The sequence below is a fragment of the Pipra filicauda genome, unplaced genomic scaffold (assembly GCF_003945595.2).
Source record: "Pipra filicauda isolate LSUMZ 115617 unplaced genomic scaffold, ASM394559v2 scaffold4_size7858003_pilon, whole genome shotgun sequence".
NCBI classification, from domain to species: Eukaryota; Metazoa; Chordata; class Aves; order Passeriformes; family Pipridae; genus Pipra; species Pipra filicauda.
In genome coordinates this window covers 6383521-6399594 of record NW_024104643.1, presented here as the reverse complement: position 1 = coordinate 6399594, position 16074 = coordinate 6383521, and positions in this window count along the sequence as shown.

Sequence of the window (16074 nt, the reverse complement as noted above, 5' to 3'; positions counted from 1 at the left end):
TGGCATCCCTCATGTCCCCCCATGCCTCGCTGTCCCTCCTTCCCCATGCAAGGACATTGCAACCGTGTCACCCTTGAGAGAGGGAGAAAAAGAAAACGCAGTGTGAGCACATGTGGTGGGCAGGGGGAAATGGCTGCTGCAAAGTAAGCAGTGCCTTTAAAGAAGTGTTTGTCTGGGGTTTGTTTAGTTATCCTCTAGGTAATTTTACAGCTGAGGAGGCTGGGCCATTCAGGCAATGGCCAAAACAATATCCCCACTGTCTGAGCAGCTCTCGTGGCTCGGCACGGCTCGGCAGTGCTGGGGGGGCAGAGAGAGACGGCAAAGAGAAGTTTCTTTTACCGGCCACAGCCAGAAAACACCATGGAGGATGTCCTGTAATTAAGACATCGCCTCGAACGATCAAGTCACTCTGCTGTCAGGCTGAATAAACCTCTGGGCTCAGGCCGGGTGTGAGAGGGGGAGGAAGGGACGTTGTTGGGAAAAGCCCAGTTCCGTGGGTTTGGTCTGAGCTGCGGCTCGGGGCACGGTGGGATGCTCGTGTGGAGGAGGCTGATGGGATGGGGGCTCGGGACCCTCGTTCCCCTGGGCAGAGTGGAGTCAGAGGCAGGACTGCCCTGTCTGTGCCCATCTCTATGCCCAAGCCCTGGGAACCAGTAGCTCCAGCCTGTTGAACACGGGGAACCAGGGCTCCAGGATGACAACTCACCCCCCTGGAGGTGTGTGTGCCAGGGCTGATCCTGCCCCCCACCCCCCAGAGCACCATTTGTCCCATCAGGTCCCAGGCTGAAATCCCCAGTACGGTGCCCAGGAGAAAACTCCCCTGCCTCTTCCAAAGGCCTCGTGGAGCCCAAGTTGAAAACGTGGGGGCTCGAGTCTCTCAGCTCTACGTGCAAATAGCTCGGATCAGCTCTCAGTGCTGTTCCCAAGAGCCGGAGCACTCGCTGCTGGCAGCCAGCTTGCAGGAGGATACTGATATTTCATGCAGACATGGCGAGAAACCAGCCCTGTTTCCCATTCACGAGGGGTGGCTCCAAAACAACAGAGATCTGTCACAGCATATATGCGGCATCTGTGCAAATTGGCCTGACTGCCTAAATAATTCCGTATATATTTATAAACTGTGAGATGTAACGTTTTTTCCTGTTTACTTTTCGGTTGAATTCCTTGCTCATGGAAATGAGAGCTGCAGCGCGGCGGCTAGACATAACCATTGTATGGGGAAGACACTGTACAAACTGTCCTAGAAAATTCTGCCAAAATGCCAGGCCATATCAGCCCTGATCTGCAGCCCCTCGCCCCTTCCCACACACGCTCCCCCTGTCCCACCCCACGCCAGCCCTCTTTTGAGCCAAACCCAGCTGGGTGCTCTCATGCCAAGGGGGGTGTTTGCCCAAATATTAATTGGGAGAGAGAGAGACCACTGCAGATAGATCAATTTGAACCCGCAGTGAGGAATGTGGAAAAGAGGGAGAAGTTTCCCACCCTGCCAGGTATGCTGTGCAAATCTGAGCTGTGCAAAGCTTCATGGATAAGTCAGAAGAGGTCTCTGTCCCACCAGCCATGGGTGGGGAGTCCTCTCCCATGTGCTGCTGGGCATCGTGGTGCTGGCAGCACCCTGTGCTGGCAGCCATGGCAGCTGGCAGTGTGAGCCCCGTTGTGGCACGGCTCAGACAGCAGCACCATCACCATCCCCACCGGCATCTCCTGTGGCTGATCTCAGTGTTCAGTGTCTGCTGAGCATTTCTGGAGCATTGCTGAACCACTGTGCATAGAAGAGGAAAGTCCACAAAGGTGACACTGCAGTGGTGATTTGGGTTCCTGGCTCTGCTCCTTGGTCTGTTTTGGGGCCAAGGACATGGGATGGTGCCCTGGTTACATGGGAACTGCAGTGGTTATATTATATATACTATATTATGTACTATTTATACTATTATATGCAACTCTCATTCTTGTTTGGGTTCAGGATTGAGGTGCCCAGAGCATTTGCAATGCAAGAGGTAGGTGCAATGTGACTGGCTGAAGGAGATCACAGTTTCTGCACCAGCCAGCAAGGGAGCCAGTGCATGCCCAGCTCTTGGTGCCAAGTGTTGCAGACAACACCATGAATGACCAGGACCTGCTGGAGACAGGGATGACACGTCTGCTGGAGAAGGAAGGGAAAGGCAAAAGAAAAAAGATTTTTAACACTGAAAGTGAAATGTGAACCCCATTTTATAGCTGCTTGGAGGCTGCATGTGAGGCTGCCCATGGGGCTCTGGGAGGGTGGCAAGAGAGGTCCAAGCTACCACACCCCTTGAGGGGGCACAACCTTCTTCATGCCCCTTGAGGGTTGGGCTGGCACATCCCGCCCTGTCTGGTTCCTCTGGGTCCAGTGAGGCCAACAGGAGGTAAGGATGGCTCCAACCTGGGAGCTGGGAGGATGGAGGAGCCGCTGTCTCCCACAGGCTTTTCCCATCCCACTGTGCCCAGCTCTCTTCTTGTGGAGGACTCATTCCTCCTCCAAAGGAGGAATGGAAGAAGAAATAAACACTTCCATGGCTGGCAGACAGCAAAGATGCAGTGGGGCAATGAGAACACACGTAGGGCCTCAGTGTGTTTGCACTTGCATCACTCCAGTTGCTCCCCACCTCAAATCCATGTCACCTGCTGGTGGCTTCTTTGCTTTCAACTCTATTTATAACATCAATTCAATTTAAAACTTATTTAGCAGTGACCACAGTTATTGTGTCATTTTTATTTATAGCCTTTCACACTTGCTTCTGTTCACTCTGTTGGTTATTTCAGTCACATTTCTCGTCCCTTACATAAAGGTCTGGGAACAGCTGTGCTGGAGCAGATCAAAGGTCTGGGGAGCCCCACGTTCCCTTTCAGACATGAGCCAGTGTCGGGGACTGGGGCAGGAGTGATGAGGTAAGTGTGGAGGGATCCTCCTGGCAGTGAAAGGGTGAGCACACCTCCGGGTCAGCCTGCTGAGCCCCCGGCACCTCCCTGAACTGCTCTAATCTCTTCTGCAATGTGCTTACACTTCTGACCTCCCCATCGCCCCACCAGTGACTGCCACATCTCACGGTGCCCCAGGTGACAGGGGACTGTGACCATGGCTGTGTTCCCCTAGGACTGTGTGTGGGGACCAGCTGGTGGTCCTCAGCCATGCTGGAGTCCCAGCACCTGCCCAGGGGTTCGTGCTTTGCTTGATGCCCTAAGGCCAGCAGGGCTGTAGGGTGCTTGCAGGCAGGTAAATGGGACTCCTGGGATGGAGCTGAGCAAGTGAAAAATCACCATTAAAGCCAGTGTCCATGGTGATCCTGACTTCTGGACACAGTTGTTTCATACAGTGACAAAAAGCATCAAAAGGAGGGGAGACAAGCAGAAGAGAAAGCATAATTGGATGTTTTGGTAATCCTTTTCTGAAGGGGACTCAATGGCTCATCCAACCAGAACGGGCTAAAGGCTCATCCCCTCCGAGCAGCTCTGCGGGAGGGCTGGGACAGGCCCTGTCCCCTCAAGTGGGGGGCAGGCACAGCCCTCCCTCTGGCATGGCCAGTCCAGGGCATCCCAGCTCCTGTCTTCTCCCTGGCAAAGGGGAGCTGCTCTGGGTGGGTGAAGGATGGACACAGCAGCTCCTGGGCAGGGGAGGGGATGGTGGGGCTGTCCCACGGCTGCTGCTGCCGCTGCCCACTGGACAGCATCCCCAGGGATGTCCCCTTGAGAAAAATCTCAAGCCTTGTGCTTGACTTTTATTAGGTGATGGCCAGACTGAGGTGTCCGTGCATCTCCCTTGGGTGCCACATCCCCCACCTCAACTCAGAGTCTTCTCCCTGCTCAGGGTGATGTGGCTGATGGGCTCTAAACCCTTTACTGAAGGATTAAAGCCCCATTTTTCTTTGCTTTCCCAGCCTGGCCAAGTGTTATCCAGGAGGAGAAGGGCTGGGGAGTGCACGTGGGGACAGCAAAGGGGGAAAGCTGCTGCTGACTGGTGTCTGGACCAGGAGAGGAGGCAGAAGAAGGTTCTGGTGCTCTCCTGAGCTGCCTGGGGTGCTCCCCCCTCCTTTCCATCAGGGTCTTAATCAATGTGAAGAAACCCGCGGCAAAGTCAGTCCCACTCCCCCCACTCTCCCGTGAAACTGGATCTATTTCCTGGGATTACATGCAGCACCTTAAAGAAAATATTTACAGAATTTATATTCACATCCCGTTCTCCCTCTTCTCAGGGGGCTCTCCCGTGCCCTCCCTCCCTCCCGCTCGCACTTCATCTCCCCCGCGCCTCCTCCCGCTCGCCTTCCCCCCCGTCCTGCTACAATACCCGCCTTTGTGAGAGGAACAATGTTTACTCTCCATCGAGGATGGGGGGATTGGAAATGAAAAGGCCTGCCTCCCCCTCGCCCCGGCCCCGAGCTGCACTCGGTGGCGGGAGAAGGAGGAATTCCTGCAGGAATGCCGATGGCGACGGCCGGCGCGAAGGCAGCCCGGGCGAGGGGATAAATATTCATGTTGAAGGAGAGACGGAGGAAAGAAAGAGAGTGAAGGGCCTGTGGACCGGTATAATCCAGGGTCCATCACTTTTCTCTGTGGCTGAAGGGTGTGTTGGAAATTCCCCGCCGGCCCCGCTGGGTTTACGGGTCCATGATGCAGAACGGGTGCAGAGCTCTTGGCCTAAAACAGGAGATGAAAGGCATGTCTGGGACGGGGCAGGGGGGCTGTACAGCAGCCCCAGCAGCGGAGAAGGAGATGTGGGGCTCGAGCGAGGCGAGGGCTGTGAGAGCCAGCATGTGGCTGCAATTACGGGGATGCTTGCGAGGATGGTGCACTGAGCATTGGAAATGCATCGCTTTCCCTCCCCACCCTTCCCCGCCGCTGGCTGCCTTTCCCTGCCAGAAGCCAAGATTTCTCCTGCTGCTCCTTGCTGGGAAGCCATCCAGCTGGAAAAGGGGAGCTCTGGAGGGAGGGCTGCCCCACAGCTGTGAGTGGGTGATAGGGACAGGGACCCCAGCCCGGGCACCCCGAGGAGTGGTGGCAAGTCTTTAACAATAAATTGCTCGAAAAGGCAACCTTTTTCTTTTTCTCTCTGTTGAGGTAAAACCATCAGGAAAGCTGGAGAAGCTTTTGTTATGTGATGGCTTCACCACCTTCAGTGCCCTCTGCCGTCCAGCAGCAGCAGCCCTTGCTCCCAGGATCGGTGGCAGCTGGAGTCAGGCACTGCTGCTCATTCCCACTGCAGCACTGGCCCCCTGCCAGCCTTTCTAAGCCCTTCCCCATGTGAAAAGGGGGCTGGCCAGAACCCACGGAGACCGCAGTGTGCCAAGGGCATTTCAGGGACCCCCAGTGCCTGTGGGAAGGGCTGGCAGGGCAGGAAGGACAAGTGGGGTTGGCAGGGATGCAATGATGGGCTTTGGGGCCAGCCCCGGTCAGGAGGCCAGGAGCCATCTCCAGAGGTGAACACGGGGTTTTGCACAAGCCTCTTTCTGTTTCCTGAAAACCCCCGGTGTCTAAATATAGCAAGTACTTGGGCATTTTACTCTGGGAAGGGAAAACAGCTCCAGTGCCAAGAGAGATCCTCTTCTGTTTGCACTGTGTGAGGGCTGCATGTCCTCTGCCTGCTCCCATTGAGGGGGTCTGTGCTGACAGGGGCTGGATCACCCCGAGCCCTGCCTGTCCCTCGGGAAGCCTGTCCAGCAAGCCTGGGTGGTGCCAGAAACCCTGCACCGTGCTCTGGGCATCGAGTCCAACTGATGCGTGAGCACATTGAAAGGCTTTGCTCTCTCCTGGATGCAGCACAACTCTCTTTGCAGTTTGTTCCAAGAAAAGAAGAAAATATTTGCTGTTTAATTCAGAGCTGAAGCAGGAAATCATTGATCCCATGGCCCCCTCTCCCTGCTGATCAAGACAGCCTGGTCAGGTACCATATCCTCTTCCCCCAGCTAGCAAGGTGCCCTAAGAAGAGGCATTCATTTAGATGTTCATTCAGTCAAACACTCTCACTGGCCTCCTAAGAGACTTGGGCATGGGGACCCACGCCCTGGTCCATCTGTGTCACAGGCAGAAGCCCCAGCAGCTGAGTGCTATTAATTTTCTGCCTGATAAGTGGGAGGATGCAATTATCCATCTTCTCCCTGATTCCCAACGTGATAGGTGCGATGGGAACGCTCAGTCCGCCCAAAAGTATTTTCTTCACCTCAGTTCCGGATGCTCGAGGCAAAACAGGCTGTGCAGTTTCTTGTCACACAGTTGTACCCAGCCCTGCTGTCCGGGAAAACCCAGCCCTCTGCCATCCTTGGGCTGTTGGGAGCAGCTGCTGAGCACTGCCCCAGGAATCCACCCAGGCACTGCCCCAGGAATCCACCCAGGCACTGCCCCAGGAATCCACCCAGGCACTGCCCCAGGAATCCATCCGTGCCTCAGCTTGTGCTCATCAGCTTTGCATCCCCCGCCTGGCCGTGGCTCTGGTGTGGAGGGGGTGGTGGGTCCCTCTTGGCCCATCACTCCCTGTCACCACCAAAGGCTGTGGGTGGTCTGGGCAACCCACCTTTGCCCTGGCCTTTGCTCCCTAAATCAAGGAAAACAAATGAGTGGCACTGCAGGGGCTCTGTGCTCCCGGGGCTCTCTGCCTCGCTGGCCTCCTGGCAGCTTTTTTCCTGTGCTCTCCTTCCAAGTGGGTTGCTGGAGATCCAGGTATGGCTGTGCCATCACACCTGGGCACACCCTTGGTCTCGGGCCGTGGGTGCTGGTGGCTGCTGGGCATGAATGACTGCAGAGAGAGCAGGGCTCTGCTGCCGCCCGAAACACACCCTGAGCTCTGGGAGCAACTGTAGCATTCACAGGCTGTGCAGGACTCCGAGGAGAGCTCACAGGTCTGGGGCAGGGGCCCTATAAATTGCTTTTCTGTCATTCCCTGGAGGTGCAGAGCTGCAGCTACCGTGGGATCAGCTGCACACCCCTGGGAAATGCCGTGTCTGACTGGGATTGAGCATCATCCTGGTGGGGTGGGAGGCCAAGGTCTCTGTCCTGCTCCAGGGGCACTGCTTGGCTCACAGGGATCGCCTGGCACCGGCTCCCAGTTTCCCTGGGCTGCCAGGCTAGAGGAGAGTGGTGCTTTGCAGTTGGCACCTGCCACAGAAGGGCCACCACAATCACCTCCAAAAATTGCAGGCATCGGGTTTTGCGTCCGAAGGCTTTGCACAGGCAGAAGGTGCCACAGACTGCGCAGAGTTGGGCTCCTCTCCCCAGGTCGGCTGGAAGAGGCTCTAATGGAGAGCAGGAGTGAGTTAACGGGTGGAAAGAGGCCCTGGATTTCTCTGGGAACGCAGGGAGGATTAAAAGCTCTGGTCTCTATATTGCTTTTTCTATTTCCTTTCTCCTTCTTTTTTATTTTTTCCTTACGGTATTATTTGATGGTTAGAGGAAAAAAAAATCTGGAAACATAACTGCATAAATTGCTGTTATTTCCGGCTATCCCTGCAGAGCGCGGCTCTCTCCTCTCCAGATGGACTGGCTTAGAGAGCCTCCAGCTCCAGCTCGGCTCCCAGGGGGCTTGAGGCTGCCCTCTTTTCATTTGCCATCTTGAATTTTGCTCCCACCACCCGTGCTTGCAATCCCCCTGCTTGAGCCAGGCAACAGAGGCAGCTGGGCTCCGTGGGCCCCCAAGCCTGGCTGGGAGTACTGGGAAATGCTGCTGCCAGCACTCTGGTGTGTGTCCCTGCTCTTCTTTGCAGAGAACAAACCTCCTTGAGGTCTGTTTTCCCCTCACATGGGAGTGCCAGGGGGTTTGGGCCAGTTTGTCCTTTCCCAGGGACAATATTTCTCCTTGTGGATATGAGATGGTGGTTGGTCTCTTCTAAGTAAGAGGCAATAGGAGAAGAGAAAATGGCCTCAAGTTGTGCCAGGAGAGGTTTAGATTGGAGATTAGGAAAAATTTCTTCATGGAATGGGTTGTCCAGCCCTGGTACAGCTGTCCAGGGCAGTGGTGGAGTCACCACCCCTGAAGGGATTTGGAAGATGTGTAGATGTGGTACCTGGGGACGTGGTTTAGTGGTGGCCTTGGCAGTGCTGAGGGAATGGTTGGACTTGGTGATCTTGGTGATTTCCAACCTGAATGATTCTCCATGATGCCTTGGGGACCAGGAGGGAGGGCAAGCACAGGGACCAGGGGAGCAGGATGGGAGTGATCAGTGTCCAACAGGAAGGAGGAGGTGGGCAGATGCCCAGGTCTTTGGGCTGCACATTCTCACAGAGGTGTTGGACCTGGTGAGCCCCACAAGACTGGCAGCTGCCACCAGTGGCAAGTCATTCCCAATAATCCCACAGCTCCTCACCTCACTGAAGAGCAGCCCCAGCCCCAAGGTGACCTGTCCCTCACCACAGGGAGCTCCCCAGTCTGCTCTGCAGGGGCTGCTGGGACTGCTGGCTCCTGCCCCACCTCCAGCAGAGCATGCAAAAATTCCTCAAGCTCAGGAGCCACGATGTGTTCGGCCTCATATGCACAGAAAAATCTGTATATGTTCCATATGCACAAGAAAGAGGCCTTGAAAACTGGGAGGATGCGATGATCAATAAATTATAGCTTGGATAATATTTTCCACCATCACCAAATAAATCAGATCTTATTTTTCCCCTCTGTCCACAGATTTAATGGCAGCAATAGTGCCCTTGGTGCTCGTAAAACTCCATCCTCCTGCTGAAGGGCCTCCCAAACAATTTGTCATTTGGCCTTTGCTTGTTTGCTTTAAAATTAGCTGGTCCGGACATTTAATAGCCCAGGAGCAAAGAAATCTATCAACCTTTCCCAGCTTCCAGCTATCTCTGTGTGCACTCTGAGGCAGCACCACAGCATGGTGGGGGAAGAAGGGATGGGGAGGGAGCAAGCTGTGGAGTCAAGGATCATGGGGGATATTTTTCATCTGAGCTTTAAGATCACCTTTCCTATTTCCACTTCTTTCTTTCTTCCCATCTTTTCTTTCCCCCCTACGGTCACATCACGTCTCCAGCTGCCATGAGCAATACTCTCCTTCCAGCCACAGTGAACAAGTCAGGAGCTGACCCTTCCTCATAGGTGTAAACACTGCCTTGTTAAAAGGGAATAATTACCGGGGTCTAGTTAACCCTGGTGTAAAATCAAAGTGAATAGAGCCCCACTGAGACTTCCAGCCATGTGGACCATGACGCCTGGGCTCTGGGGTAAACAGCCAAGGCTTCACTGCTTGTCAGCTCAGTGCATTCAGTGGAAAGTTAACTTCTTCCTGAAACAGAAACGCTGTCTTTTGGGCTGATTTATACCCCCCAGACACAGGACCAGCTGAGGGGCGGGTCCTTTCCTAATCAGAGAGCCTTGCCAGGTTTCCTGGCTGCCCTTTGGGGTAGGCAGTGTGTCACTGCATAACAGGATCCACTGCTTGGACTTGAGTATTTTCAGCCCTGGCACCCCTGTACCCTGTGATGGTCCCTTCACAGGAGCTGGGAGGGTGCCCTGTTTCTTGGAGGACCTTGTGTATCACCATCACAAAGAGGTTTCTGTACAGTTGGAGGCCTCCCATGGAACCCAAAGGGCTGCTGTGGCATTTTCAGCATCTGTTGTCTCAGTGCTGCCCTGACCTGCATCTCCAGAGCACCCTGCTTCCCTGGATCATGCTTTTCTTGAGTGGCAGGAAGGTGTGCACAAAAGATAGGAGTGGAGACAGCCCTTTTCCCTATATCCTTCTCAGCAGAGCCCACTTTGGCATCCACAGCTGGAGGAGCTGCTGCCCAGGCGCACACAGCTGGGTGGGGACCAGGGGCAGCATCTCCAGGTGGGATGTCCTGGACAATCAGCAGAGCAGCCAGTCCTGCCTCCCAGGTCCCAGCACACCTGAAAGCTGTTCCCAGGCCAGCAGGCAGGAGCAGACACCCATCAGGCTCCTCCAGCCATATTGAGAGCGAAGCCAGCTCCCTCGTGTTATTTTTTCCTATTTGACCAGCGGGGCCCATCACAGACAGCTCCAGTAATTCAACCTGAAACGCCAAGAATCCTATTCCTGCCTCTGCTCCCTCCCTGAGCTCTGCCCACGGCCTCAGAGCGAGGTAAACCAGCTGTGGGTGAGTCTGGGCACTGAGTGAAGCCTGCTCAGGGCCGGCTGCAGACAGCAGGAGAGAGAGGGGCTCTGCAGGCACCGAGCCGAAGGCATTTTGATTGCTTCCAGGATTACTACCCAGCATGTTTATTCCTCCAGCGAGGAGGACTTCATAACTCAGGGACTCCTGACAATGTATATATATTGAAATCTTATAAGAGTAACGACTGTATCCAATGATATTTTGTTCCCATCTCGCCAATATAAACAACTCACTGGACTTACCGAATTGCATTGGGTCATCCTGAATAATTAGGCTCGCATGTTCCATTTATTACCTTGAAAATCCTTTCTCATTGTATTATATATATCTATCTCTATCTCTAAATGTAATATGTTTAAATGAAAACCAGATACAGCTGCGAAGGAATTTGAAATATGAGGCTGAGAGTACAAGAAGCGGCAAAAAGGTCCTCTGCTAATAGGAAAAGCCAAGTCGTCCAGGGCTGCGGAAATCAGGGAAGGTCAGGTGTGAGCTGCCACACAGGGCTGGGCTTGGGCTGCGTCTCTGGGGACAGTCTCATGTTTAAGGAATTCCAGTAAGTAGCTGGTGAGGCTGCTCATACTGGTGGGATGTGGGGAGGAGTGGGGTGGGATCCTGGTGGCTGGGTCCCCTTTGATGTCCCCATCAGTGCTGAGGTGTCTTTACATGGCTGTGGACCATCAGTGGGGTCAGACAGCGTGACTACAGAGAGCACCTCCAGACCCTTTGTTCAGGGTCCAGAAAGTCTCCCACGGCACCAACTAGCAGGAAACTGTCAGCACCTTGAAAAAATGAAGCCCCAACAGGGTGAGACAGGATTGCTGCCTGCCCCTGGTGTGGGGGTGAAGAGTGAGCCTGGAATGAACCCAGACAGCCTTGCCAGTAGAAAATATAAATGCCTTCCTTGGAGCCATGATGCATTCATGGTGGGGTTTTGGAGAAAAACAGTGGCCCCGGAATTCCACTGATGATGCGCCTGTACAGCATGAACAAGGCAGAGAAGTAACCCTCAGTATCTGGAGCTGTGCACAATCTTTACCACACCTCCCTCTCCCCCTCTGCTTGACTAAAACTCTGCTTTCAGGTGACCGGGAAGAGCAAGGTGTGAGCTGCAGTGCCTGTGCCGTGGGGTGGGTGTCCTGCAGCCAGACATCCCCCAGAGCCAGCTGAAGCCAGCGCTTGGCTGTCGGTGAGGACCCCGGAGGGACAGAGCCGGCGGCAGGACGGCAGGAGCCCCAGAGGGGATATTTCAGGTCAGCAGGGAGGTGCAGGGCGGGTCGGGGTGTGGGAAGCTGGAGCAGCCCTGCCGGCTCTCCCCATGGTTCTGGCCAGAGCTGCCGAGTGCTTCACTCGCATGAGCACCGAGAGTAAAAACAAAATGACATTCATTAGATGTTTTAAGGAGTGTTCAGGCATGTAATCCTCCTGGAATGAGGCAGCCATAACAAGTTACTGTAGTTATTGATGGTCATGTCAGTTAGCCTTTTCCAAGGATTAATCACCATCCTGCTCCTGCCCTACAGGATGTTTTTATCTCCGTTTTCTCCCAGTGTTTCAGCATGCAAAGCCGGCTGGGCTGACCAGTGTGGCTTCCGAATCTGGGGGAGAGGTAAGCTCCTCATACTTAGGTCCTGAATATGAACAATTTGGAAGAGCACAGCACTTAGAGGAATTGCTGGGGCACAGCTGCAGCATATCAGGTCTGAATTTAAGAGTCCCCGTCACCGAGGGGGGTGTGCAAAATGATGACCCCAAGGCAGTTTGCAGCCTGCAGGAAGGACACTGCCCCAGGAGGGGTCTTGCTTTGGCCACCACTGCCTTTAGAGGTGCATCTGAGACATCATCCAGAGAGGATGCCAAGGCAGAGTTCCTCGTACCCAAGAGGACAGCAAACAAGGTTGTACCATTGACTAAAACACCTGAAGATGATTAATCCATTGACTAAAACACCTGAAGATGATTAATCCGTTGCTCAGTTCTGAATGAAAGGGGGGCTTGGGGGTGTGACAGGACCATTGCTGAGCTCAGCATGGGAAGAGCACAGCGCAGGCGTGACACAAGCAACAAGTGCCAGCATGTTCCCAAAAGGGAGGCTGCCTGAAAGAGTCAATGAGTTTGGGCAGCCTCAGAGGCTGAGGCCAATGTGTGCAGGAGGGATGTCCTGGCCACCAGTCCAGGCACTCGAGGACAAACAGTGCCAGCCCGAAACCAACCCAGGCCAGAGAACTGAAGCAGAGCAGAGGGTAATGTCCATCTGCTAACGTGCAGGAGGGAGATCCTGGTGTGCTTGGCTTGAAGGGTGTAAACAAGTCCAGGATCTTCAGCTGCTCTGTGGAGCATCCCCAGGGAGCCTGGTCATGGCCCAGAAAGAGCTCCCTGGCTGTGGCTGGAGGAGGGTGTACAGTGCTTGCCCAGCCAGCCCAGGTGTCCCTGGATGCTTTCTTGTAAAACCTGGCAGATCTTGGTGTGCAGCTGACTTTTTAATTGGCAACAAGTGACTCCAGGAGGTCCTGACCTCCAGCATTTGGTCAGACCCCATTACCTGTGAATGCTGCAGACTGGAGACAGCTCAGGGAGGAGGAGTTGCCTCTTATCTACCCACTGGCTGGTAAATCCAGGGCCAGGATTTGTGTTCATTGGCAGTGCCAGCATAACCAAACCTCCAGCTGGATCTGGCTTCTCACCCCGGGTGTTTGCATTGGCACTTCTCAGCTTGCACCTTCTGCTATGTGGGATGGCCCCAGAGGCCATTTGTACTGCAACCCTCGTGCTGGCAGTCGTCTGGAGTCTGGAAAAGGCTTTCACAAGAGCCAAAATCCTCAAAATATCTCAGTTGCCCAGCCAGCCTTCTGTTGGGAGCAGAGATTTGTCCCTGACCTCTTTTGCATCCATGCACATCACTTTCCCAGTGCCTGCAGGGACACAGAGGTGTTTTTGGACCCCCTGATGTCAGATCCCTGCCTGCTCAGAGCAGCAGCAGATGGATACAGGGTCTCATTGTCCCTCTCTGGTCCTTGCTCATGTCCCCAGTGGCTGGATGACTTTGGGACCCAGGTACTTCTTGAAGCCACTGTCCCAATGGCAAGGGACAGCGTGGGAGAACCATCAGCCCCCCCAGGAAGGCTGCCTGCTCATTGCAGCAGGGTCCCACGGCACGTCTTAGAACCAAGCACGCCGGCAAGGCTGGAAAAATGCGGCAGAGCAGAGGAATTAGCATTAATCAAGCCTAATCCCCCAGGGGAATCGCCCGATGTGTGGCACACGGGTGTGCTGTACCCCAGACAGGCTGGCGGGTCCTGGGCAGCCCCTGGCTGAGGGACCCCGGTGACTCCCCGGTGTTGCCCCCGGGAGCGGTGACCTCTGACGTGAGCCCTTCAAGAAGGGAAAAGAAAAATAATGATGCTTTTTCCCTCCCCCTCGGTGCCTCTGACAGACCTGCCCCCTGCCTGCTCTCCAGAGGTTTCCCAGGAGCTGATTAACCTCCCTGCCCAACACCAGGACGAGTCACACCGGGTGTGACTGGGCATGTGTGGGGCTGCTCCGGCAGCCAACCCACGGTGGGTCCTCCACGGAGGAGCCCTGGCTCTGGGGGCTGCAGTGCCTGGGATGGGCAACCCTTCCACAACCACATCCCAGGAGGAGAAACCAGTCAGGGTCAGGTGGCCCGAAGCCATGGGAGATGCAAGAGCTTCAGCATCAGCTCTGCTCAGCTCAAGACACGCTCAGCTCCAACGGGGAAGGTCTCCTGCTCCATTCCTGGAGACACAAGGTGTTTCACAACTCTCTGGGTCTGGGAGCTGCCAGAGGCCAAAGAGCTGTGGGGCCAGCTTTGCTCGCCTCCTGTGGATCTTCTCAGCTGTGCCTTGCCTGCTGCTTAGGAAGGAGTGGGAGAGCCAAGACCCTCTTCTCCTAAGCCAAGGTCCACCTTGTCCACTCCAGCTTTTCTGTCTCCAAAAACTGGTGCTTGTTACTGCTGCTATGGGGTAAAATAAATTTTTTGTCAGCATCATTTCCTCTGGTTCAGCTAGGTGGGAAACTTTGCATTTTACAGCCCCTTGGCTTCCCATCCAAAAGGAAAAAAAGAAAAAAAAAAGAGAGGAAAAATGCCCTTTAAATAGAACTTTCCATGCTGGAAGTATCTCTGGAAACACAGCCATCAGCATGAGTGATAGGTGGAGGCGCAGTGAGGTGAGAGGGACAGGGGACAGGACATGGCTCATGGCTCATCCTGATTTGCCTTGTGGCCTGGCCATGAGCTCCTTCTCCATCCATCAGCTCAACCCTCCATGCCAATGCTTTGGCCTCACCTGGCAAAACTACATCCTGAGCTCTTGCCCTGCTCAGAGCAACCTCAGGGAGCCACTGATGCTGTTTCTCTGCTGGGCTGGGATGAGCATGACCCAGGCTGGCAGGAAGGCTGGGACAAACCATTGGGATGTTCCAGTGCCTTGGAAAGTGGGAGAAGACCTGAGGGGCCTGAGGACCCAGAGGAAAAGTTACACTATTTGCCCTGTTCTATTCGTAAAAGAGCTAAATGTGCTGGAGACATGCTGGCTGGCAGGACGGGAGATTAAACGTGTCATCAAGTGCAAAGGTGGACACCAGTCAGCCCTGCCTGCACCAGGGGGTTTGGTGACCCCCCCTGCTCTCCTGGAGCCCCATGTGCAAAGCCTGAACGTTTGGTTTCCATCGTGCTCTGCACAGGTGAGGGTCAGAGGCTCAGACACCGGCGGAGGATGAGAGCAACAGTGGTCAGAGCTCAGCTGTGCAGAGCTGGGTCCTCTGTCTGAGCTCATCTCCATGGAAAACATTTGGGGAGGATGTGTCCAGTTCAGATTCGTCATGTGGAGCAGTTTGGCGGGTGCAAAACCCTCGGGGCCCTTTGCAAGCATTAACCAGTGGATTAGACCAGCCCAGCCATTGCTCTCGCTGCTGGGATATGAATTTCTCAGCCGAACGCCCCTGAGCTGAGTGGAAAAAGTGCAGCCTGTCCCTTTAAGTCCAAAATGATGAGTGTATTTCTGGAGGCTCTGGAAAAGAAGTCAAGACTATTGGCTTCTGCGTCACCAGCACCGGCCATTGATTCCCTGGAAATGTTTCATATTTGGCCAAACTGGCTGTTGACGGAATAGTTTCTGATTTAACACTCTCGGCTGCAGTTGGGAGCCAGCTGGGTCTTGTTAGCTCTGGAGAGACCGTCCTTCCCCTTGGCTGCTGCAGAAATACTTCCAGCATAGCCCCCTCCTCCTTATTCCCAAATAGACACTTAAGCCACTCTAACGAGATCTGCACAGGAATCCTGGAAATTTCAGCCTTCAGCTGCTGTTGCCTTCTATCGTTGTTGTCACTATTATTTATCTTTGGCTTTAATGCAGAAAAACACATGTGATGAGCTGCCCCAAGCTGGTCTCTCCCCCACCTCCAGCCCAGCCTTCTGTGTGGGGCAGATGTGGAGCTCCCAGCCTTGCACCAACACCTTCCCTGCCTGCTCCTGTCAGACCCCATGGTCTGGAGAGGGTCCTCCTCGCTCCTCCTTCTTGCTCATCCTCCCACCCTGCCTATCCCAGCTTCTCATCCTCTCTCCTCTACTCACTCCCTTTCTATTTAGTCTGTGTGTTCAAAACTCAGCACAAAAGCTCTTACGGCTCCCTGGGCTGTGACCCAAACAGTAAAGAATGTTTATGTGCTGGTCTCCTTCCATTTCTGTGTATTAATATTGCACACACAGGCTCACGCACTCACACACGGCGTTTCTGGTGCCTCCGCGGGCTGCTGGCCAAGGGAGCCCAGCCAAAGTAAAGGCATCTGGGCCCTTCTGGAGAAGGCAGGAAAAAGAAGAAGGAAAGACAAAATACAAAAGCAAAAAGGATTTGGAGACAAGCAGCTCCTCCAGCCTGTGCCCCTGCGCCCACTGTGTACAGAGCCAGGCAGTCCTGTGCAGATGGGGGTTTGCCAGGCTGTGCCTCTCCCAGCACGGCCCCCCATGCCCCT